The sequence below is a fragment of the Gouania willdenowi genome, chromosome 17, assembly GCF_900634775.1.
Source record: "Gouania willdenowi chromosome 17, fGouWil2.1, whole genome shotgun sequence".
NCBI classification, from domain to species: Eukaryota; Metazoa; Chordata; class Actinopteri; order Blenniiformes; family Gobiesocidae; genus Gouania; species Gouania willdenowi.
Genome location: NC_041060.1, coordinates 29,257,001 through 29,284,314, shown reverse-complemented (window position 1 = coordinate 29,284,314; position 27,314 = coordinate 29,257,001). Strand labels below are relative to the sequence as shown.

The window sequence follows — 27,314 nt, the reverse complement described above, 5'->3', positions numbered from 1 at the left end:
GGGGTCGTAAAAATGTTTCAATAGGTGCAAAACATTGTTTAAATGTATATTATATATTTTAGTTTGCTTTATATGCCATGCACGCCACATACTGTAAAGGATTGATACCTGAATGAATGCCTGTGTGCAATGTGCACTAATTGATTTTATGAACCCCTAGGCCCCACTTCAGAGACCGAAAGCATAGCTTTGCTCATCCCTAAAAATCAAGGGAGGAGAGATTTTGTAGTGCAGACCAGTTGGAGGACAGCACGGCTCACCATGCGCGAAGAAAAGGGATCAGAAAACAGATAAATCCTTTCTGATTTCAGATCCTGATTACTCAATGGAAGAATGTGTTTTAGATGAAGGTGCATATTGCACACACAATGCTAGTGTTTGACTGCATGAGCAGTAAGGCTGCTCAATTATTAAAAATTCGATTACGATTATTACACCTAATGATTACAATAGTAACAATCAAAAAAAAAAAATGATTATAATTTTATTATAGTAAAATTTTTATTTTTTTTTACGTATGTTTTATTTGCTAAATAAAACAAACTCACACTTTTTCGGACATCTACAAATAATAAAGCTTGGCACACACGTTATTAATACTAACTTGGAGTTGTTTAATCTATGCACATCCAAGCTCCTCCCCTCTGCCCCGCCCCTCTCAAAGCTAAAGCTAGTCTGCAGGCCAACACGAGGAAAGTTGTTGCTCGTGGTATTGAAACATGGCAGGAGGAAGGCAGCAAAAACACTTGGTAAACAAGCAAGGCAAGTCAAATTCTCTTATATGGGAACACTTTGGGTTTGATGATGAAGACCTAGAGCAAAGACACATCACGTGCAATAAGTGTTTTGTTATGTGCAAAAGTGAACATACTTAATTTTAGTGTTTGAAGGATTTTATTTATGTTTAAAGAATATATTTAATGTTTTTTGTACAAAAAATATAACTTTTTGGTTGACAAATTATCGTGATTTCAATTATGACTAAAATAATTGTAATTATTTTTTCTATACTCAAGCAGCCCTAATGAACAGGTTTTTAAATATTTGCCTGTTTACCAGACAAAGGGATTGTAATATTGCATGGTGCAGTATGCGTGCGTGGAAACAAAGTTTCCCCTCTCAGCTGATGTTCACAGAATTATTTAGTTTAACACATACAGTTACACAATTTCACAATACTTATTACGTTTCACAAGCAGGTAGGCTTATTTACTGTAAGCTTTACTCACAACGGCTGCAGCAGCCTGTGCACAAGAGCTCATAGTGCATCCTGGCTGAACGTTCAAAAACGAGCTTTGGATAATGTGGGGAAAAGTAAAGCACTCACAGGTTTAATAACTCAGGACGGAGGTGTAGCGGTCCACAGGACGGTATCTGATCATGGAGGGAAATTGAATGGGAGCGAGCAACAGCAGAAGTTATACATCTTTGTTTTTATTTATATATTTATATTTATATATAAAATAGGATTGCTGAATGTTTACATGAAACAAAATCCCAGAAATAAGTGGAAGTTTGTGGTGCGGGGAGCGGTGCTGGCTCGTATGCATGCACATTGGGAAGAGTGAATAAACAGTACAATAAGGTTTAAAATATATGATATCTCAGCCATTTTTAATAGTATTATAAATGGAATAAAGTTGTCAAATCACTGCGTTAGGTTTGTTCAACACACAGGACTCTGAGGCTAACAACTGATGTGACACACACACTCATAGAGAGAGAGAGAACGGCTCATATTTTACATATCAAGACAAAACAACGCAATTATGCGACACAACAAACCATTGAAAAAAATACAACCTATTTTTACAAAAAAGTAAAATACTATAGTACAATGTAACGCCTACAGTTATAGTGCAAATATACTGGGGGAACAACAACAATCAGTGCAAAATCCAAAAGCAATGCAAAACAGTGCAATCAAAAGTAAAAATAAAATATAAAAGTTTTAGTGCAAGGAATGTTCTACTTCCCTGTTTGGTTTTACTAGTTAGTAACAAAAATATTAAAACCAAAGAACACATTGTGCAAACAACTCAATATAATTATATAGAAACAATACATAAATATAAATATGGATAAATATGTTTAATATTAATATTTAATTAAGATAAAACATGTACAGTGAATGTAAATGGTGTGTTTACTTTTATTATATATATTTCAAATTATTTTTGTGTTTTAGTTTTTTTGGGGGCTACCTGGGTTGCCTGGCGGGAAGGCCGGCCCTGCTGATAGTGCGGGAGCGGACAGAGCAGTATATCAGTCTGATTCCAGTAAAAAGTGACCATAAAATGCTCTTAATTGACTGATATGTAGACACAGGGCAGTTAGGAGGAGACTTTATGCGGAGATGAAAACTCGTCCTTTGAAAGAATACACGGAAACATTTGCTAACCGGAGTACAGCAGCCCGTCAACCTGCCTGTTCTGATTGGCCAAGTCATTTGAAGGGCTCCCTCATCAGTCAATAGGGTGCGGTTTATGTCACGGAGCCGCCTTTACGTAATTTTTTTTTGTAAAATTGCTAAATTATTGGAATGCGGCCAATACAGCGGTGCGTTTAATAGCCCGGACAATACGGTATTTGATTGAACATTCCATGCACCACTGTGCTTCAAGCCGACACTAGTCCCTGGGTTGCACAACCGAGTCACGCTAAGTCAAAAAGACACCCACAGACCCTATGCACCCACATCGACACCCGACGCCGCACGTGGGTGTCGGTGCAACACAGAAAACACACCACAGAGCTCACAGTGCGCACCCCACTCTGCACAGCATAGAGAGGACATAGTCAGGTGCACACAGACGATGCACACAGTGCCACTGTGTTGGTCCTTGTGAGATGGCTGAATAAGCTTTTTCTGTGGAACGCCGCTGGCTCTTTTTCCGCTCTGAATAATGAGGAAGTTTGATCCAGCTGAATGAGGGTGGCACAGTCTTTTTTCTCTGACACACCTTCTGACCACATTTTGAATATTTACAAAATAATTACATGGCACCTCGAGGTGCAAGCTGCATTTCTCAAAATAGGGGCCCTAATCTCAATAATTCTTCAAAACAGGTAAAAAGGACAAGAACCTAATGAAAAAGAGAATATTACGTCCTGGTATAATTATATGCACAAACACACACTCTGCTTTTATATCCTCTGCCAAAAGCTCGCTGAAGCTTTTCTCTCACTTGAATGTCCTTCAAAATCATAATGAATGCTAATAAAAGTAGTCTGCATGGTTTATACAATACATGCTTTCAGTGTTTAGATTTGTCATGCAGCAGTAGATCATGTGTAGAATAGGGGATTTGTTGTTTTGAACACATTTTTTGCTATTCATTTGCAAATGTTCTCCTGAGGTCACACCAAAGGACATGATTGATCAAGTTTGTGGTAATTTAAATTAACCAATATGCCCCTAAATGCAACGCCGACACAGGAATTATGCTCTTTTTCTTTATTATCCTCCACACAATACAAATGTGTTGTTTTAACTGCAGATGAGGTAGTTACAGTATCTCAAATATGAATTAAAAGTATAGAACATTGGTGTTCAATATATTACATTTTAAGAGTTCCTTTAGTCTTTCATTTTTCATATTTTAAAAGCTAAATAAATGTGTCCAACAGGTTACGCTGCAGACTTGTTTGGAGCTCTTTGCTAAAAATTAAGTTCACAGCATTATTTTGGTTTTACAAATAAATAAAACACAGGGTTTGGGATAGATGATGTAATAATAATAAGTGTCCTGAGTTTTAGGTTTCCTTGTAGAGCAAAAAAAAAAAGTCCAAATGCAGCAGCTTTGTGGATATTTATTGAAAGTGTTTGGAGGTACATTAAACATAGACTATAGATACATTTCCGGAGCTTTTCTACATAAGCGCAATGTGCCTGTGTCATTATTGCCGGGATTGTCGCGTGGTCTAAGGCACCGCAATCACTGCTAACGTCAGTTTCGTTAACGTGTCTTTGAATCTCATTTTTAATTTTTTTTTATTTTAACATATTTAACACGGCAAATTCCACCTTTAAAAATACATTTCTGACAAAAATAAACATTAAGGGTTAGGGTTAGAGTTAGGGATAGAGTTACAGTTAGGGTTAGGGTTAGGGCTAAAATGAAAGGGTTATTGGGGTAGCTAAAAATAAATAAACTGGCCAATGAGGGGCACTGCGTATCCATAGAGTGGCAGTCTATTTATATGTTTAACGTACCCGTAGCAACGGCCATATTTAAATGTAAACATAATAATCTAAAAGTAACTTACAACACTTTACGGGATAAAAGTTCCTAAAAGTCAAACATTCTACAGAAATAATAAAGTGCATCATTTGTAACATTTTCATAAGTCAACCGGTAATGACAGATTGAATATAAAACAGGTTAGTTGTTTTTAGACTTTTTACAGTCACTTGTTCATTAGTGGCAGCTTTTTCTTTAAATCCAAAACCGTGAACTCCATAATTTTCCTCGTAGTCGTTTTGCTCTTTTCACTGATAAGCGCTCTCAGCTGACCACTGGCTCGTTTCTCCCCTAGCTTTAGCATTAGCTTGATTTCTACCTTCAAATGCTCCACACTCAGCAGTGTGGCGGTGTCTTATGGTGAATGAGGGAGCATTTTGTTTGCAGCTCTAACAAGACTTATTTCTGTGTTACAGGAATTACAAATTGCGATCCTTTGCTCTCTTTTTTTGTGTAATACTGTCGAACTGTTGACATGCTGAGCTAAACGTGCTGCAGCTGCTGTTGTTATCCTGACCTGTGTAGCAGAGGCATGCGCAGCACACACATGCACACATGACCTAGTGGGCGGGCCTGTCAGTCATCTCGCAGGAGAAGAGGACAGTCGCTGACTTTATGCCCAACTTTAACACCTTTGGTTAAAGGTAGAAGAGATTGGCAGAAAAGAGTGGTTTCATATGCAATCAAGGCCGATCGGTGCATCCTTACTAGTTTTTTAGCATTTCAAAATAATGATACATAAACATAGAAACTCTGGATATCAGCCTTAAATGCTATGTAGAATTTAACCTACAGTCTGTGGTTAGGAACAAAGAGACATTGGTAAGTAGTATACAAGTTGTAATCATCTCAGGAGAATGGACAAAGGAGGAGGTTTTTTGTGTTAAATTCTGTTGTGTTTTGTCATCCTCATACTAAAAAAAAAACCTTAATTAGGAGAAAAATGTCAAATCTTTTAGCAAGACACATTCATAATGTATTTTTAGTACTTGGCTTTTGTGGTTAATATATAATATGTAAAAGTATCAAAGCTTAAAAAGTGTTTGTGACTTGAATAACCTTCAACCCCTCTCTTTTCTGTTGACAGCAGCAATCCAGAGAGCAACACTAAAAGGATCAACAAGGCTTGTCGCTCTCAAGGTGAGTTACAATTTCAAATCAATGTGGCGCACATGTTTCTGTGTTTGCTCTCTCTTTTATCTTCCATTATGTTGTTTCTTTTCTTTTTTTTGTATCTGTTAGTAAGTAAAATACATTATCATAGATAGAAAACCTCAACGTATGTTAAAAAAATTGCTTAATTTACCTGATTTTGTATGTAAATTATACCATTCTTTTACCCAATGCTGCTGGATGCACTTTTTGTTGGACAATTTCTGCTAGGGATGTCCCAATCAGCTTTTTTGGCCCCTTTGATTTTGAGAATTGGCCGATACCGAGTCCCGATCCGATACTTCTACAATACATTAAAAAGATAAAGAAGAGCAAAAAAACAAATCCAGGATGTCCCTTATTTATTTTATTCGCCTTATTTTAACATTCAATCCTAAACAGAGCACTTCTGTGGTATAGCTTGATCAATCAATCAAGCAATAAATAAAAAGAAAATTCACTTAAGACGAGGCAAGATTAAATAATATTAAATAAAAATGTCTAATATAAAAACAAATAGTGCCTCATCTTAAAATACCCAACAGGCATGTTAACAAATAAGAAAATAAAAGTGCCACAGTGCTGTAAAGTAAGACCAGTAATGTGCTCTTAGGAACTGCACTCTTAATGCTTACTCTCCTCATTTAGTTTCACAGATTGAAATGTAAGATTTTCTTGATGAAAAGTATGACAACTTCATTTTGTTGGCATTGCAGGTACAGAGCATGTAAAGTATTAGCTGCTTGAAACATTCACATATATAATATTTTTTAAAACATAAATCTATATATTTTCCCTTGCAACATGCATTTTACAGCATGCATGTCAAAAGAAAAGGTTCTTTTAAAATAAGACAATAACATTAAGTATTTGTTCATTTTTTAAGAGCTGTCCACGACCCACCAGTTGAGAATTGCTGATTTAGAACACACCTGCACGTCCTGCTGTAGGCACTTGATATAGGAAATACTGCAGTAGATTGACTTAGGATGGTCTATTCTCACACACAAACATATACTCACAGGCAAATCACACAAACACAGGCGCCAGTGCGCGTACACAAACACGCATGCACGTGCAAATAAACACTTGTATGGAGCACACAAACACGCCTTCAAACATCTGTGCACAGTGTACACACACACTAGCATCATGTTGTAGGGATTTACCTGCTGTTGAACTCCTTTATTCACAAACGTCTGAGAACTTCGGTCTAACTCTCCACCTCCGCTCTGCATTCAACTTGTTCTGCTGACCAAACAACAGACAGCGCTCCTCTTTTTGACACAACATCATCATGTTCTACTAGTTCTGCAGCTTCAGAGCTTTCTTATCCATTTACATCATAACCAGAGCACTGCTGTTTACCTTCGCAGTGCAACATTGAAAAGGCTCCGGTCTGACGCGGCGCAGCATAGTGTTCCGAACATTGTGTAATCAATATACCGGTAAGGCGGTATATTAAAAAATTATATCATAACGAAACTATATACCGGTATTTGGTATGAACCAATATACTGCCTGCCCCTATAATGATAATAATGATACATATACAGTATATCCGAGTCCTGATTGGGAGATAACATCCGATTCCGATCGAGTCTGAAACCATGTGATCGGGCCCGATTTCCGATTACGTGATCGGATCGGGACATCCTTGATTTCTGCTCCTAAAACCCATTTGTACCTTCTGTTTGAGATTTCTGTTTTCTATATTAGCTAATGCTAACGTTCCTAGGTCCAGTGTGCTACACACTCGTATATAGATGTCAAAGCACATTTAGACAAACTAAATGTGTCTCTTAAGGGATTTCTATCCAGGTTTTTTTATTCTCTCCCTTATAAACAGTGATGAAGTTATTTTTGTGGTTGATTGTTTTAAGTAAATATTGACAGTGATTTGAAGCTCCTTATGGGTTTCTTATACACTCATAGCCAGTGCAATAGTGGCCTATAATGTTAAAAAACAGATGTGTCTCTATAGGGGCACATGTTTGAATCTGCTACCACTTAGACAGCACCACTGTGGGCCTGTGAGCAAGGCTCTTTTAACTTAAAATGATCTCTAAGCACTGCAATGTGGCTGCCCACTACTCCTCAGGAATCGGTTAAATTAAGAATAAAATGGCATCTATCTAAAAAGCAAGGGACGTCTGTATGCGTGTTTGTCTGTGTGGCTGTGTGTGGAGCAAATATCTCCCCTACGCGGTGCGAGTTCGACCTGAAACTTGGTCAACGGGTTCCAAATACCCCAAGTGTGTGTATCTGTTATTTTGGAGTAATTTGGTCTTTTCAAAATGTTTATTTTAATTTTATTTCACTTCTGGACGGCCCCGAATTCAAACTTATTCTGCTTTTGACCTCAGGGTGTGAGGGGACGCTAGCGCACCATCTATATCTATTTCACTGCACAGCTCACTTCCGGTGCGTGCGTGAGCTCCCGTGGACTTCTCTTTTCTCTTTTGAGAAAAAATACTTTTTTACTGTTCTTAATTTGGTGATGACATTGCAAAACGTTTATTTTCATGTTAGTTTGACCGTACACTATTTAGACCGGACAGACCTCACCCGGAAGTTATTGACGGCAATGGCTGCTGTGTTGAAAGCTGCACATTTATCAGCAGCGCGCGTGTGTGTGAGAGAACCAAAGGAGGAGATTTGTGTCCAAGGTGCACTTCACTATCGATCACCGTCTACGTGTGTATGTGTGTAACGGACCACCATTTAGTCCGGTTACAGTCTGTGTCACGACACCCGTCCATATTCACTGTACTGCTGAGTCAGATCTAAGTGTTTACATGTTACGTAGATGGTGCTACATAGTGAAGCACGCCTGATGATTACTGCAGCTTCACTCACGACACACCTGCCACCACACCTAACTACTGAAAATAGATGAGTTTAGTGAAAGTTAGGCAGGCACACACACACTAAATGACAACAAAAAATATGAAAATATTTATACAAAAATTACACAAAAGACAACAGAAATGCAAAAAACTACACTAAAAAATGATACAAAATGACTCCAGAATCACACTACTTAAGGCAACAAAAAATAATTATACAAAAAATGCACAAATGACGTAAAACAAAAAAACTTAACAATATTTATACAGGAAGTACACAAAACGACAACAGAAATGCAAAAAATATACATAAAGGCTCCAAAAACACACAAAATGACTCCAAAAAACATATATTACAGAAAAATACACCATATAACAACAAAAACATGAAAATGACTCAAAATACACTAAACTAAATACTTGTACAAAAAATACACTGAAATGATAACAGAAATGCGCAAAACTATACCAAAAAAAGCAAAACACAAAATTACTCCAGTATACTCCAATATTTACACAAAAAATACACAAAATGACTTCTGAATCACACTACAATGGCAACAAAAAACAATAATTATACAAAAAATGTACAAAAACACAACAGAAAGATACAAACATACACATGACTCCAAAAAACATACATTACAAAAAAAAAATTAAATTAAAAAAAAAAAAAAAAAACAGCAAACATTTATGCACAAAAAGACAACAGAAAGATACACATATACACATGACTCCAAAAAACATACGTTACAGGAAAATACACCAAACAAAAAAATACAAAAGTGATGATGAAGTCATGCACATGTCCCATTAAACCAAAATTGCACCCACATTTTGCACCCGCAAATATACCCCTTATGCTCCCACATGAATGCATACTTCCAACGGACACTATCCTAGTGTTTAATAAACCACTTTACTGTACATGAATTAAATGTTTATTTATATATCTACTTTTAATTTTTTTATTTTTTTTATTTATTGATATAAAAAATAAAATTTCTTACAAGAACATTGGTAATCAACAAGATATGTGTGACTGTTCCGCAGTAGAAGAATGACTTGAAATAAAGAAACTCTGAATTTAGTACAAAAAGTCAAAGCATTGATAGAGCTCATGACCAGCCTTTGTTTCATTCATTTAAATGATCATTTTCAAGTTATTTTGCTCTGATATAATAAATAATCAATTATGTGGGAAGTTTAACTTAATATAAAGTTTTAACAGTCATAAGTTCACATTTTATTCAATTCAATTCAACTTTATTTATATAGCGCAAGTTACAACAAAGTCATCTCAATGATCAGTCCATTTGAGTGTTCCAGACTAGTTGAGCTGTGAACCATTGATCAGTCCATCTGTGTGTCCCAGACTAGTTGAGCTGTGAACCATTGATCAGTCCATCAGTGTGTCCCAGACTAGTTGAGCCGCGAGCCATTGATCAGGAACCGCCAGCTTCAGCATCAAGACACCTGAAACAGAAAAGCGAGTGGAGGGCGAGGAGAAGGCACAGACTGCAGGAAAAACATGATACACTCGTTCCTAGTGGTTGGGTTAACATTAAACATGCACCGTGTAAGAGAAAAACAAGACAGCACATTATTTCTTGCCTTTTAATTACTTCACATAGGAACCCAGTTATTGATTGTTGCAAATGCTCATTGATTTTTAGCTAAAAATCTATATACTGTCTGATGATTGTGCTAAATACCATGGGAAGAATGTGACATTCATTTTTTTTGTGGTCTGGCTTTCATCTGTTTTTCAAATTTTTGTATTTTCGTCCTAAACAAATACTTGGGTTTTGAGTTTGCACTTGAAAGTGTGTGTTTGAAACGAGAACCCGTCAGGACAGCTGACAAATAGGAGCACTGCTCAGTAGCTTTTGGATGGGGAGGCTTAATCGATTTGACCAGAGGAAACAGTGTATGCTTACTTGCATATTGAGATAGCCAAAGGCTATTGGCAAACAGTTTGCTTCCATTGGATAAAACCACAAAGCCTCCCCTCCCTGTGGACTTAACAGATCCCTGCAAAGGAAGGTTAACAAGAGTTTTTTTCAATCTTTTCTGTTGCAGTGATAAATGATCACAAATTGACTTGTAACTTCTTTAATTATTGTAGCTTAATTCCAACCTACAACATTCAGGAAATAAGGACAGCATTCACAATAATATAAACAAATAAAATAAACGGGATAATGCCTTTTAGCCAACATTTCAAATGTATTTCACATATATTTAGTCAAAGATTTTGTCCATATTGTATTGTCGTTTTGCTCAAATTTAAGTCTGTTTTTGGGAATATAAGATTACAGCCCAAACCCAAATGAAGTCAATTCCTTCCAATCTCATTACAGCCCAACACTATTCAACTGTGTACATGCACACTGCTCAAAAACGAGTCAATAATGGGTCATTTATATGTTTTTAAACATAATTTATTCATTTTCCAGGGGCCAGCCTTCAATTCACCTCCTCAGCATCTATTTGTGCATCTTTCTAGCTCTAATCGAAATGCATCATCAACAAACTCCTCATTTGCAGCGCCCGAGCCTGTGTAAAATGAAGAAATTAAGACTGAACCTGACCCGGCCCGTCGGGTCCTGATAAAGATCTTCAGCTCCAGGGCACATTCTATTTGAGCTTACTGAATATTTTTTATGTATTGCCATATTGAGAGCTTTTTTTGTTTGAATTTAGGGTGGGTGATTACATGTCAAGATTTTCTCATACACAATAAAGAATAAGACAATATTGTTTGGTATCGTATTGATGTATTTAAAATCTTGATTTAGTACTCACCTTTCTCCCTCAGAGCACAAACTGCACCCAGCCTACCCCACCCTCACTCTCCAGTTTTACAGAGACAACATGGCAAAGGACCCAGATGTGTGTGTCCAACTGGGTTTCACATGTTGCAGAAAAATGAATATGATATTGTGCAGCTGGTGACTAAAAGTGCCTTTGTGGCTTTTTGTACCAGTGTGTTTGTAACTTCATGACTAATTCTGTAACTTTACAATGAACTCAACCTATAGTACGTACCTCCTAGTTATTTTCTCAATAATAGTTTTATTTTTTTTTTTTTTTTAAATACACAAATTGGCCTATGTCTGACTTGTGCCAATGCGTTCTTCCCTCTTTTAATTTAGAGGCATTGTCACAGGAAGTAGCTTAGTTTTATGAAAATCTTCCTGTCATTGTCCCCAGCTCCTGTGTCTGTGAAGCAGCATGAAGGGTTTGAATAATGCAGTGCTCTGTCTTTAACTTCCAATTCAGTATATCTGTCTGGTCAGCAGTGAGACAAAGTGGCAGAGATAGAGAGGTTCTAAAAGAGAGGAAGACTTACTGAAAGGCAGAAGGACACACATTTGTTATAGGGTCATGAGCACAAGTATTCAGGAGAAACAGCAGATCAAGGGAAAAAAGACTTATATCAAAGGGAAAAAGGGAGATAAATAGAAAGGCTAATTGTACAAGAGAGAAGCACTCAATGCAGCGTCTGTATTAGACTTCTGAAGGGTTTCTAATATGATTTGCTTGTGTAATGAGACAGGCAGCCATTTGCAATTTTATGTTTAGGTCGGTGCTCATCTTGCGTTTCCAATGCCATGTACCTCAAGCCACCTCTGATTACTGAGAGGCTGGAGGCATTTATTTTTGGTTTGGACTGTACATGGACAGACTTTGATGAATGGGAGGCACGCCCACTGAGCTAGCAACAACTGTAGAGGATTGACTTAAGTGTTAAAGAAAAAAGCTGTCACTTAAACTCAAATACCATAGGTCACTTACATTTATGTATTTATTTATTTTTTTAATGGTTTATAGAAAAGTATAATGAATGATTATATAAAAGTAGCTACATGTGTTTGATCCATCCTTTAGACATCTTAGAAAATAGAACAAATCACTGAGCAATCTCATTAAAATAACTAACCAATGTCAAGGCTGGAGTCTCAAAAAAGAAAGTGCTATCTTGTTCTGAAGTAATAACTGCATTGGCAGTTTGAAGAATAAATCAAACATTTCTTTTGGACTGAGACAGGCTGAAACCCAAATACAAAGTGTACATGACGACTTCTGTACATCATACTTAGTCTTGTTTTAAAAAGGCATTACATCTTTACGCTTTTGTTCATAATGCACTAATTAACAATACTGATTAGCAATACATTGCCTTTAATGGTGTAACACACACATATTGATACTGAACTATTTCAGCACTGGATGTTGGATAGGGTACAGGTGCGTACTGAGGGTTGTTATTGTTAAAGTACCCATGTTTAGCTAAATCGACTTTTCTGTGCTTTAAACATCATAAAAGTGTTGTTAGTTAGAGGGTAATTTGCTCTTTTCTTATTGCAGGGTAAGCCTAAAAACCTCGCTCCAATTTGATGATGCGTTCCCACTTGGATGACAAATTTGACGCAACTCTGAGCTGGATAAGCCGCGCCTCCAGGAAGCTCAGCCCCCATGCTCTGCCTTGTATTTATAAAGCAGCATCAGCTTGGCTAAAAATAGCATGACATGGGACCTTCAAAGACTATAATATCAAAACTTAAATTACCCAGCCATCTTTTTTTGCCTGTAAAATGTTTTAAGGATGCAGTTCTAAATAAGATCATTTTGCTAAACTGTCTTTCTATTGATTAAAGGTCAAATAAATGTGTCATTGTGGAGGTTCTTGAGTATATCCGCCACCATATTACAGATATTTCAGTTTAAAATAGCCGAGCCAGTTTACCGCCAGCTGGCTAGAGGCTGGTTAGTTTTGAACATTTAAGAAGAGAATGTTGAGCTTGTTTGGCTCGACTTACATGTGCAAGAAGACATTCTTGGTTATGAACATTAACAAGAATCACGTGGACAATAATAAGTGACTCTCACTTGCTTCACATCTTGTGCAAAGGTCATTGTTCAATGGCCAAAAGATTATGAAATCCAAAACTTTAAGATTTGAGAATTTTTGCCCTCGTTTTACCGAAGTACACTGTGTATTTGGTTGAAAACAAACCCTCAGCAAACAATTTCAACTGCATTCAAGGCAAGAATCTTCTGAAGCATTGTTGAAATCTGTCTTTCTTCCTTTTACTCCCACAATTTCTATATTTCTTCACTTACTGCTCATTTCCTACTTTGGACTTTTTCCCCTCTAAAAAGACAAAATCGAATGGCACAATAGCATTTAATTGCTGTGGTTTTTATGTGGTCAGCTCAGAAATAATAGCCACTCAGCACTTCTGTCCAAAAGATAGATGCTACCGATGCTTGACTGAGAATTGCAGCAGGGAAGCACACCGAGTGGCTTAAGAAGTTGAGGTGAAGTAATAAAAAAAAATGGTTTGAAGGATGGGGTGGGGCAGTTGAGGTTTAGGAAAGAGAAGAAAAACCCATAATGGATTTCATTTTCTTATTAAAAAAAAAGTCACTTGGGGTCATGCACACAAATACACACACAAATTCATAACCACACCTGTATATATACATATATATACATTACTAATACAATTTAAAAACAATTAACAATTAAGTGGCCCAGGATAAAATGTGTTATTCAATTGTTGAACATCAAAATACTATCCATTGTCAATCTGATTGCAAACATAAGTTGGACTAAATGGAAAAGTACTGCAATGGTGTAAGTCCTTCTTGGTTGAGTAAAATTATTTTGTAAACATCGGAAACTTTAAATCTGCCAGATTAACAATGTACCGGGGGTTCCTCAGGGCTCTGTTCTTGGACCCCCTTCTGTTCTGCCTTATATGCTTTTTTTCTCAAGGACAACACGTGAGTGAGTTTTGTAGTGTGGATTATTCAGGACAGTAGCTTGGATGGTCTTCAACCCTTAGTTTAAAGAACAGCTATTTTTATTGTACCTTATGCTGCTCTTTTGAATGATGGTGAAAGAGATTATATACAGTATGTTCCACTCTTTAGTTGGTGCTGGCTTTTGACTTTTTTTGCAGGTTGCATTATCTGAAGGTGTAGATATAGTGCCCAGCTCTATTTGTCATCTGATGTCGCAAAAAGGTGTAAGTCCTATTGAACAAAAATAACAACAAATACAATACCCCATTGTTCCACACAATTCACAAACTCAGCTAGCTCTAAACTGTGGAAACCAATAAATATCTTACAGATAGGTATTTTAACTCTATTTTGTACTCCACCCCTTTTTTCAAAATCTTTTACACAGGTTTTAGCCAATGACTTCAAGCACAGACTGTAAACTGAGAATGAGTAAGCACCCCTGCCATTCACTTAATACATGACAGAAGCGCATGCTCTTAACAAAAATGTTTGACTTCCCGAAGAGGAAATTAGGTATGGATCTGAGTTAGTTTTGTGATTATGTTTGAAATGAACCATGTTGGTGGTCACTGAAGAGTTTAATTGGTATCCATGTGATTAGGTTTTGTTTCAAAGTTGGTGAAAAAGCAATTACTTGCTTTACTGCATAACTGTTAGGAGGCTCTCATTATTTGGGTAAAAAAAACATTCACAGCTTTAATGTAAAGGAAATTTGTAATATATTTGCTTTATTTACTGCTATTTATGTTCCACGGTGTATTTTTTTTCTTTTTCTTTGAGAAAAGAAATGTGAAGACTTTAAGTTGTCAGCCTTTGTGACAACTGCATTACTCAAATGATCTGGTTTCCCCTTTTTAATACTAAGCTAATACCACAGCATTTTCAATTTTGACATTTCATGTAATAACAGCAAGTTGAATAAAGCACAACAGGTTTGAAGTAAAAAAAATCGGTCAGAGAACAGCTGCAAAAATTGTTGAAGGAGCGGAGAGGCTGGCTTCAAATCCTGTTGCAACCACTTTTGGGAAAAAATACACAGAGAGAATACATTCATTGACAAAACAATGTAGACTAAATGTGCATACTGCACCTATATACATTGGGATGTCTAAATACAAATAAATGATATATAACAATAACAACAAAGTGAGTGGTGTTAACTTTAAGTTTTCTAAAGTTAACACCAAACAAGCAGATCATACACCTACATCAGATTTTCTGGGCAAGAAGAAACAAGTTAGCCAGGATTCAATATATGGACATCAAAATTCATTAAGAAATAGGCACGAACAAAGTTTTGTAGTGTTTAGAATTATTTCTGCTGAGTGAAAGCAGTCATTTGGTTCAACTAGTACAGTGCCCGTTGGAAGAATCTATTCATATAGTGGGGGTTTAAGTCAATCTCAATCAATCAATCAATCTATTTTTTTTATAGCGCCAAATCATAACCAATGGTATCTCAAGGCACTTTACAGTAGAGCAGTCTTAAGGACGGACTCTTCATTTTATGGATACACACATGTGCATATATACGTATATACACATACATATGTATCCCACACCCAACATGAATTCATCATGGCGGCAAGGAAAACCTTCTGTTAAGCAGCAGGAACCTTGTGTGGATCCCATTCCTATGATGAACAGCCATCCACGTTATGCTGTGTTGGGTGTGTGCAGAGGAGAGGGTGGAGACAGAGTTGTTGAGACTCTGTAACTCCACACTGAGGATCCCACGGACCTGCAAGACAAAAGCCAGAAGGAGTACAGGAGCAAACACACAAGGGAAGAAGCGACATAGAGGGAGTGTTAGAGAGAGGAATGGGACCCTCTCCGGTCTCTCTCTAACCTAAATGACCTCTCTCTTAACGCCCTCTCCAACCTCTCTCCAACCGAGCATGCCAGACCCCCCCCCCGCCGGCAGTTTATGCCTATTGCATCTTATTTATGAGTTATGAGCTGGTTGCTAACTAAAAGCTTTACCAAAGAGGAATGTTTTGAGCCTAACCTTAAAGGTAGAGAGGGTGTCTGCTCCCCGAACCGTGGTTGGTAGATGGTTCCAGAGAAGTGGGGCCTGATAACTGAAAGCTCTTCCTCCTATACTACTTCTAGAGACAAATGGAACAACGAGTAGGCCAGCATTTTGAGAGCGTAGTGTTCTGGGGGGGATTGTATGGCACTACAAGCTCCTTGAGATAGACTGGTGCCTGTCCATTTAGGGCTTTATAAGTGAGAAGAAGAATCTTGAATTCTATTCTATATTTTATGGGAAGCCAATGCAGAGAGGCTAATACAGGAGTAATGTGATCTCTTCTCCTAGTTTTAGTCAGTACACGTGCTGCAGCATTTTGAACCAGCTGAAGTGTCTTAAGTGACCTGCTAAAAGAGAATTACAATAATCCAGTCGAGAGGTAACAAAAGCATGGACTAGCTTTTCTGCGTCGCTCTGAGACAGGATAGATCTGATTTTAGCAATGTAAGTAAGTAAGTAGAATTGTTAATTATGGCCAAATGAGTATGTGTTTGAAGGTTGGATGTACAAAGAGGTGTAGATACTCTGTACTCTGTAGTGTTATAAAGTGGTTTATTTGCGGGTGCAAAGTAAAATAGTGTGTGCGATTTTCCTGGTTTAATTCTACTAGTACAGTGCCCGTCGGAAGTATGTATTCATATAGTGGGAGCATAAGTACAGTTGTCAATTATGGTCAAATGAGTATGTGTTTGAAGGTTGGATGTACAAAGAAGTGAACATACTCTGTACTCTGTAGTGTTATAAAGGGGTTTATTTGTGGGTGCAAAGTAAAACCACGAGTGTGATTTCCGTGGTTTAATTCTATGGGAATGCGCATGATAAATGTGTTTGTTGTTATTTTTTTTACTCATTGTTGTAATTTTTTCATTTGGTGTATTTTTCTATAATGTATGTTTTTGGAGTTATTATGTGTAATTTTGTACCTTTCTGTTGTCTTTTTGTGCATTTTTTGAATAATTATTGGTTTTTTTTGTTGCCATTGTAGTGATTCTGGAATCATTTTTGTATTTTTTTTTGTTGTAGTTTTTTGCATTTCTGTTGTCTTTTGTGTATTTTTTGTAAAAATATTTAGTTTTGTGTTTTAGTAATTTACATATTTTGTTGTCGTTTGATGTGTGTGTGTGGTGGGGAGGGGGTGAATCCATTCTAAATTAATGCACACCAGTCCATCCACGTGTACCTGCCTGCCTAGCTTTCACTAAACTTATCTATTTTCAGTAGTTAGGTGTGGTGGCAGGTGTGGCGTGAGTGAAGCTGCAGTAATCATCAGGCGCGCTTCACTATATAGCACCGTCTACGTAACTTGTAAACACTTAGAGTGTTTACAAGTGTTGGAGTATTGACCATTTGAGTTAAATACCGACTCTAGTGAAACAGCGACACGGACAGTTATATGGTTTAAACAATGGGAAACTTGTCGGCAAAAGACTCACCAGTGGCTGACGGTTTCAAATGACCTATTGACAAAAACGTTTTTATTATTGACCTTCTTTTTTTTTTTTACTCAAACAAACTGCAATACAATGACGTCATGATGACATTAGGCTCAATACCGTGCTCATTACAGAGAGGGCTGTAATCTTAAAATTAACGTTTTGAACATTTTGCAAGACCAAATTACTCCAAAATATGCACACACTATTTGGAACCTGTTGACTAAGTTTCAGGTCAAACTCACCGCGTCGGGAAGATATTCGTTCCATACACACACACACACAGACCTTTTTTGCTTTTATAGATAGTGTTGTGTTCAAGACCGCGCTATCCGAGACCAAGACTTGCCCGAGACCAGAATGCACCGAGACCAAGACAAGACCAAGACTTTCGGGAGCCGAGACCGAGTCAAGACCAAGACCGAGACAAGCCGAGACCGAGACCAAGACCAAGACCAAGACCATAAACATTATTTTTTTCAATTTAAAAAAATATATAAATAAATAAAATTATGGCAAGGTTCAACAGTTAAATAACATTCTCTCTTTAATTTTAGTTTATTTTAAATACATTTGACGGACAAAAAAGGTGCCTGCAAAAAATTAACTAAAATATTAAAACTACTACTGCTACTGATAAATTCACAATTATTCTACATATTTGAAAACAAGATTTTTATGTCAGCTGAATGTACAGCAAGTGTTTAAAAGTATTTCTGCCAAGAAATAATGATTCTTGATTCTGATTCTTTGAGTTTTGCAGGTCAACAGGTCACAGAGTTCACAAGATAATTTTTTAGTTTGAAAAAGCCTTTACACAGGTTATTTTTATTAATTCACTTAGTTGATATAGTTTATTTTGGTTACTGTAATGTAACTAGGATATTCAATTAACAAAGGTTTCCAACTGTAACTGTAAAAGTGAAACTTTCTGAAATAAAACTACAAACAAGTTGTCATCAGTGTAAAAAACATAGAGCTACAGGTAGATGTGAAACTAAATAAAACAAACTCAAACCCTGGAAAAGTCATGTAACAAATTAATCAATAGTTATTGTTGAGAATTATTATTATTCTGGATACAGTAGAAACAGAAACTATAAAAAATAATTATATTGTGAACCTGTTTATATTGTGGGGAACATATTATATACATAAATGTAATTGGAGTCTAAAGCCACAAAAAAAACACCACTTTAAAAAGAAAATAGACTAATATAAGACCTCTACAGTTATTTAAGTCATTCTGGCTTGTGCAACTCTGCGGTGATGACGCGCTGGTGACGACATAATCTAAGATGGCGGCGGCCCGGACTAGAGCCGACATTATGTAATAAAGCCTTAAAAGACATGGATATAATGAAAAGAGTGGATGGACAGAGGCATTAACATGCAGACTTTCAAACGGACACACACGGACTTATTAAACACACACGGACTTATTAAACACACACAGACTTATTAAACACACACGGACTTATTAAACACACACGGACTTATTAAACACACACAGACTTATTAAACACACACAGACTTATTAAACACACACGGACCTCAGTAAACACATTAAACGGAACAGGCTTCACCGCTCGGCTGGCACTAGGACCCAGAAGCAGAGTAAGTGCGTCCCCTATCCAGCCTTCACAGGCTGTAATATCATCAGTTTATCATTTTACCAGTTGTTAGAGCTACTGTCTTTACCAGGGAGATAATATTTATTACTGGTGATTGTTTTCTGGAGTTTTACTGGGATTTTTACCGGTGATTAGTTCATATCTCCCTGGCGCTCCGCGGTCCAAACTGACACGTAGCCACACACGTATGAGTGTGTCATACACGTCACTCAGTCACATTAAGGAAGGTTGTGGTCATTATACGGGGTGGATTAAATAATGAATAAAATATTGTTTTATCCCGTTCTTCTCCGTGTTATTATCACATTATAAAAAAGTTTAAAAATAGTAGGAATTAGTGCTGGTCTCGAACGGTCTTGACGGAAAATCCCGAGTCCGGGCAGCCCGAGTCCAAGACAAGACCGAGTCAAAATGCTTCAGAGTCCGAGACAAGACCAAGACCTTTAAAATTTGGTCTCGAGACCAAGACCGGTCTTGACCACCACAACACTATTTATAGATAGATAGATAGATAGACAAAGGGGTCTATTTGCAGGTGCAAAATAGTGTTTGCTATTTCCTTGGTTTAATTGCATGGGACATGCACATGATAAATGTGTTTTTTTTTTTTTTTTACTCATTTTTATGTATTTTTTTGTTTGGTGTACTTTTCTGTAAGGTATGTTATCTGGAGTCATTTTGTGTGTTTTTGGAGCCTTTTTTGGTGTAGTTTTGTGCTTTTCTGTTGTCATTTTGTGTATTTGTATAAATATTTAGTTTTGTGTATTTTGAGTCATTTTCATATGTTTGTTGTCATTAGGTGTGTGGGTGTGTGGGTGTAAGACTCTGTGGCTCACACACGGATGCGCTTTAGCCACGCACATGCACGCACATCAGTGACTCACATCATACCCAATCAGTGAGACTTGAGTGCTTTGCTAGTATATTAGTGTGAGCGCGGCTGCTCAGACGCCCCTCCTCCCTCTCTGGTCTAAACTACCTTCCTCTCTCTCACTCCTGTGTTTGCAGTCCGTGGCTGCTTGGCTGTGTGCAGCGATTGGCTCTGGCTGCACACGTGACTCTCGTCGTCCAGAAGTGAAATAAAATTAAAATAAACATTTGGAAATGACCAAATTACTCCAAAATAACAGATACACAGACTCGGGGTATTTGGAAGCCTTTGACAAAGTTTCAGGTCGAACAGACACCGCGTCGTGGAGATATTTGCTCCACAAACATGCACGCACACATGCAGACATTTCTTGCATAGATAGATATATACAGCCTTCCATTACATTTCAGTGATTTATGAATTTTGTCATTATACGCACATCAAGTAAGTGTTAGGGTCTTTTTTTTTACCAAAACCATACTTATACAAGAAAATAATAAATGCCTAACCAATAAATCTTGTGATTTTTAAAGCTCCAGGATGAAAACTAAACCCAAATGTGCATGTAGGGGATTCATATAACGTATATAGTGTACAAGAGCCATTGCATGTGCTTTATAATTTGCACTACGAGCAATTGCTGTGGTGATCAAAAGAAATAGTTAAGCATTTTCGAACTTCAGCAGGGTCTGCTTAGCCTCTCAGGCGAGGTTGTGGCAATGATTTGATCGATAGGTAGTAATAGCAGCAGAAACAGAAAACAGCACCAGGTAACAATGATTTTCCTTTTCATACAACCTTAGCTGTGTGGGATATTACCACCTGATTAAATAATTCTATGCCTCATCTGCAGCTTTTTCGTCGAAACTGCCCTAAATATAGAATAATGTATTCATTCACCTTCTTGTTCATGTTTGATGATGGATGATAGCTAGGAAAGCCGTGTGTTACCCTGGCCTCATCCTTACGAACATCACTTTTAAAACATTATCAGTACACAGCTTGTTTGCTCCAAGCTGTCATGCCTTAATATACAGTATATGTGTTTTCCCGCTGAGATGACAACTGTGTTCCTCTGCATCCAGCACCCTAGAAGATGTATTGATTACATCATTAAAATGCAATGAGTGGCAGGGCATGAGAAAATTGATTGCTACAAGGATGTCCCTGAAAGAGACTTGTTTTATTGTGTAACACAAAAATCAATGGTCTCAAAACATAAAATGATCTTGTATTATGTTATGTTATATGGTGGTTATAGTGTATTGCTATTGTGTCACTGCTTGCATACTTGCGGCTCACTCATTTAGTAATCACTGAGGTGTTGTTTGTCATTTCAAATTGAGAGCCAACGAGTAACCATAACAAATCTATTGTGATTACAGATGTCCTGCGATATTTAAAAGGACAATTTATGTTTGATTCAGGAAAATAAAAGTGGTTGTTTACTGTTGTTTTCTGATATTTTTTTTTTTTTTTAGAAAGCACAGTATGTTGTTTACAAGTTATTTGCACCAAATGGATTCTTATGCAGTGTTATGCTTTTTCTACTTATCATACTGAAAAACACAACATTGTTATGAATAATGTACAGTACGTGCCATTTATAAGTCAATGTATCTCTTAAATCATAACCTTCTAATTCGACTGTGTTTTTCAATCATTCAAACAACGAATAGAAAGGAAAAACGCAAAATGAAGTCCTTGAAAAGTTAATGAATTGACTATGTTAGATACTCTTTCAGATTTTTAGGGTGAACTAAGGTTTAATATAGAAAAGTGCACCAATCCCTAAAAATAACCAAACAACAACTTTGACTGTATAAATAGAATGTTGAAGATTTAAACAAGGCAGAGGGCCTGATTTTAGTATTGGGCCTTGAAAAATATTCAAATGTTAAGAGTTTAGGTGTTCACTGATTTTAATTTGATTTAAAACAGAGATTCCAGCAACTTTCAAGAATCCTAACATGCAACTGAAAAGAAGCAATGAAATAGAGTAGTAAGATCACTAGGTATTTAAACTTGCAACAGCTACAGCTAATGTTACTGCTGCTATTACTATTATGGATATTAACTCAGTGACTTAGATGTACAAATAACTCATTTCATTTTCTAACAAGCATTACGGGATAATATACTTGTTTTTAAATATGCATTGTATTTTTGTGTAATTTACATATACATAATTTATAATAACCATGCAAGGCAAGGGAATTTTCTTTTGCATAACACATTTCATACTCTGTTTTAGATAATTATAAATGCAACAAGCCTTACACTTCTCACTAACATGGTTGCTTTGAGATCAGATCAACAGTTAGATGCAGAAGCAACCATCATACCATAAGACATGCACTTTGATCAAAGCTCCAGATTCGCCCTGCGACCCTAAAAAAGAGCAAGTGGGTTGGAAAATGGACGGATGGATAGATGGGATGGCTGTCTGTGCTTAATGATGAGGGAGTGGCTCATGGTGCAGTGGCTGCTTGTTAAGAAGAGTAACAATATGAGCTTTCATCTCCAAAAGTCTCCATTAACACCAAAAGAGTTGCTAGATTCTTATACATATTATTGTATTTAGTAATGCATTACTCTAATATTTACTATTTTGTAGTACATCTACTAATTCCAATCTAAACAAGTAACATTAGTTTTTTTATCCAAATCACTGTGCGGTACTATTTATGTCATTTTCCTCAAGTATGACAGAAGTCACGCTTTCAGCATGTGGAAAACACACGTGTTACAGGTACAAGTACATGCAGACATAATATGACAGGTGAAAAAAGATTGTATTTATTTGTAATGTTATCAAACTCAATCTGTAAAAAAACAAAAAAAAAAAAGTTATTTTATAAAGGAGTAATCAGTAATCACTAGTTGGATACATTTTTCAAGGTAACTGTGGTAACACTGATTATTTTAAGATTTGCTCATAAAAATGGACTAAAATGTCCCTATATTTAATATCTAAAATGGCACACTGCTGTTCAAAATGTGTTTTTTTGTGTTAACGTGATGAAACGGGAATAAAATCTTTTAGAAATATTTTGTTTTATTCCAGTCATTGGTTTAATTGATTAAATGACAGGGATGTGTGCAGTTTAAAAACCGATCAGCTGATTATATTTCCAACCAATTAAATGTGTGCACTTGATTAAATGTTGCAAAGTTTCCTAAAAAGAGAAAATAAATATAAAGGCATCAGCAGCGATTGATAATGCTGTAAAGCTGATACTCTTCCCCTACTTTAGAGGGGGCTCATGGGGCACATCTGCTTCTAGGTTCTGCATTATGGACCTCATGTGGCAGCTGAAAAAGAAAAAAAACAAAAAGTAATTTGCAATTATGTCTTAAGAATAAACCAACAACCAAACCTAAAATCGCTAACAATAGTGGTTTAAAACAATGTTAGCACTGAAATTCTGCAGACACACCCAGTCGTGATCAAGCTAATTGCATCAGGGTATCTCTATATATTAAAAATAAATTAAAAAAAATACAAATATTCCCTGTATGTTAGGCTATATTGGAATTTTCTTCCTCCCTTTTCAAAACTTTAACTGTTGTAAACTGCAAACTGACGTGAAGAGATCCCCACCCCAAGCTTTAAGCTTTTTAGGCTTCTTTTCAGAAATATTTTAGGTTTACTGATTAAAAAGAAAAACATTCAAGTTGTTGACTTTTAGATGTATGAAAAGGTTTGTTGGAATCATTGAAACATGCAAAGTTGATTTGGGGGTTTTGCTTGAATGACTGAGGTAATGGAAAAACTTTTTATCGAAACCCTATTTTACTTTTTACTTGGCTCATCCGCAGGCACAAACTGTCTCTGGAGGTGAATAGAAATTCTGTTATTCAAAAGAAAATAATACAGTCTATATGCAGCACTTGTGCACTTTTCATTTATTCAAATAAGGCCTTGATCATTTACAGATTTTAAACGAGTTATATGAATAATTAACTAAGTGTTGATGTGGATGAAATTAAGAACAGCTGAGTGACTACACAGGTAAGTAAAAGCATAACAATAATACAGTATTATACAATACAATCACACAACTAGTAATATTTACGTTTTAAAGTGACATAATAAAAACAATAAATAAAATATTGTTTTTAAAGAAAACATATTAAAAAAATTAAAAAAAAAATATTTTAGTTTTTAGGTAAAAACTGATGTGGAAAAAAATCAACCAGACAAACAACACATTATTCATTAATTAATTAAATGAGCAGCTGAATTTTTCTGAACATCAAGGTATCTAGTCAGTGATTAATCAAAGGTAGCAAATTCCACTGAAAACAAACCAATCAGCTCTGGAATCAGTGTGTGGCATTTACAAGCATTTCTTTAGTTTAAAGCTTACAAATATTTGGACAATAAATGGTGGTAATGGATGCAATATTATTGATCAGTAATCAACAATCACATCAAAAAATGGCAACTATACAAAAGGCAACAAACAAAGTTATCAGAATTACAGTTCAGCTCTCAATAATGACATTCTCAGGCATCACATTTTATTTCAACAGGGCAATGCAAAATAGAAGAAGTGTGGGTTATCCTCCTGTTACTGAATATAAAGTCAAGCTTTTACTACTTCATGATACAAACAGAGCAGCCATGTAATCAGCTAATGTTAGTTTGCTGAGCTGCTCTGCCTTTGCTAACAGTGATCAGTCTATGTGCTAACGCCCAGCTGCTGTTTATTAAAAAACTGCCCAGTTAAATTATAGCCTGAAAGTTGTCCTTCAAGCTGTCATCATCGCATTGCAAAGTGCTTCATGCATGCAGACGCATGCATGTGAGCATGCACAGTGGCCTCCTAATGGTAGTTTTAATGAACCAGAAATGAGAAATGAAAACTAACAAGAATTTTGATAAAATAAATGTATTTGTCAATATTTCATTTCAACCAACTCTCCATCATTTAGCTGGGGACATTTCTCATGTTGTAGGTGTTTGTCTCAGATTTTGATGCCTTGATGACAGAGGCAGGGGGCTCCCTCTTAAAACACTGTGGCCCAAGGCAGTGCTACCTTTACCTCAGCTCTCCTTGTCTGCAACAAAAAGGAGGTCATTAAAAAGCAAATCATTTAAAAAACATTAAAACATCAATTAATTTTTCATTTTGAATGTCTTAGCAGCAGACTCAATGTCCATAGAAAGACACTATTACATAGAAAAATAATCAAATAAGAACAGTTCAAATGAACATTAGGTTAAACAAGGCATTTGTTTCATTTACTATGTATTTATGCTGATATAACCTACAAGTGCAATTCAGCTAATAGCAGTGTTCATAACACTGGTAGTAGCTGAATAAGAGTTTTAATTCATTTAAGTTAATGTCTAGCACAGACACACACACACACACACACGTAGGAGTGGGCAATATGGGGAAAAAAAATCACATCCTGATTTTTCTTTGTAAAATCACGATCACGATACGATTTTTTTCATTCAAATCATTTAGACTATTTTAAAGTTATTTACCAATAAAACAAACCAATTCACTTACTTTGAGTCAACGCTCTAAATAGAAAAGAGGAATAAAAGATCATTTAAGACGAGGTAATTTTCAAATATTTTTTAAAAATGTATGTAAGCAATTTATCAAACTGGTTCCAAGTACAATTAACATCAAACAAAAGGGCTGACATGTTTTTATAGTCACACACAGTATTTTTACTTTGTTTAACTAAAGTGGTGTATCACTTGCTACATAACAAGGCAGCATATCTGTCTAGTGATTTCCATTTGTTATTTAGGTAACACTCATATTAATAAAATCCTACTTTAAGTAGTGTTTGAACGCCTCATTTCACACAGTTTGGACAATAATATCCTTTACAAGATAAAACGTTACTGCTTTGGTTACATTAGGCCTGGGTTATATGGACCAATATTCATATCTCTATATTTTTTCTCAAAATAGCAATAGGTTCATTTTTTAGAAGAGTAAACTAACACTATAACACACACACAGGAATATAAACAGTGAACAAAATTGGGTAGTTACATACTATCTCAAACGGCGTCTGACTTCTAGAAACACCTTCTTTCTGAAAGCATGTCAACAACTTGGTGCATGTTGTGTGAGGTGTCAATAGAGACCAGCTCATCAAGACCCGCCTTACGTTGCTTCTGATTGGTTTATTATTGTGTGATGCCTACCGTGGTTGGTTAGATTTAGGCACAAGGAGACATGGATTGATATGGGATTGGTTGTCTCGGTCAGTCAATCAGAGTTACTGGAGCTACAGCAAGCCGTGAGGAACAAAGTTTTTTATCATGAAAAAAATAGAAAGAGTACTGAATGGGGAAAGAAATGTCAAGTGTGGTGTGTGGTGTAAGAATGCGTCAAATTGTGCGACTGTCACACTCAAAGCGTGAGGTTTGGCAGCTCTGTGATATGGTGCAGATTGGTTCATCAAACTGTGCCCTTAAAATCTCACTGGATCAATTTGCCTCGGCTGTGAAGCGGCTGAAATGAGGATCAGCACCTCAAAATCGGAGTCCATGGTCGACTCCCGGTTGATTGCCTTCTCCAGGTCAGGAATGAGATCCTGCCCCAAGTAGAAGAGTTCAAATACCTCAGGATCTTGTTTACGCATGAGGAAAGAATGGAGCAAGAGATTGACAGATGTTTTGATGCAGCATGTGCACCGTTCCATCAAGGTGAAGGGATAAGTGAGCCTCATTCCTACCCTCACCTATGGCCATGAGCTTATGGTCAGAACAAGATTGTGGGTAGAAGCGGCCAAAATTGGCTTTGTCCGTAGGGTGGCTGGGCTCTCCTGTATGGCCAGGCTGTGGTCCAGGCCCAAATGTGTGAGTCTACCCACCACCCTGTTATGGTGCCTCTCCATTCCCCAATAGAGAGGCACTTCCCTATCCCATGTGTTTATGTGTGTGTTTAGTGAATGTATGAAGTGCAATTAAAAGTGTTTGTTTGACCTCAGTGGGCTGGGCCTCCGAACCTGGAATATTTGAGGGCGTAACATGTTAATGACGATCAAATTCAGAAACCGCATTTATCAACACTCGATCATTGGTACGCTTGGATTGGTTTGATTCAATTGTTTGATAAGTCCCATGTTGTTCCTGTCATACGACACAACGTGCACTCAGATTTGCACTCGTTTTCAAGCAAAGGTTGATAAATGAGGGCCTATGTGTCTGCACATACACATATAGCTTGATAAACCCTCTTAGTAGAGTAGAATCTGCTCTTTATAGGACCTCAAAAACATCCCAGCAGGAATGCAC

At 36.7% G+C, this 27,314-nt stretch overlaps 1 protein-coding gene across 5 annotated transcripts in view; it reads left to right on the top strand.

Moving 5' to 3' along the window:
- Positions 1-27,314, top strand: part of tnr (tenascin R (restrictin, janusin)) — a 327,598-nt gene that overhangs the window by 83,185 nt on the left and 217,099 nt on the right. For 4 of the 5 annotated variants that reach the window (XM_028472321.1, XM_028472322.1, XM_028472323.1 and 1 more), the window contains exon 2: positions 5,332-5,384. The gene's annotated coding sequence lies outside the window, so the exon portion shown is untranslated. The remainder of the gene's footprint in view (positions 1-5,331; positions 5,385-27,314) is intronic. The other variant, XM_028472320.1, reaches the window with a different exon arrangement.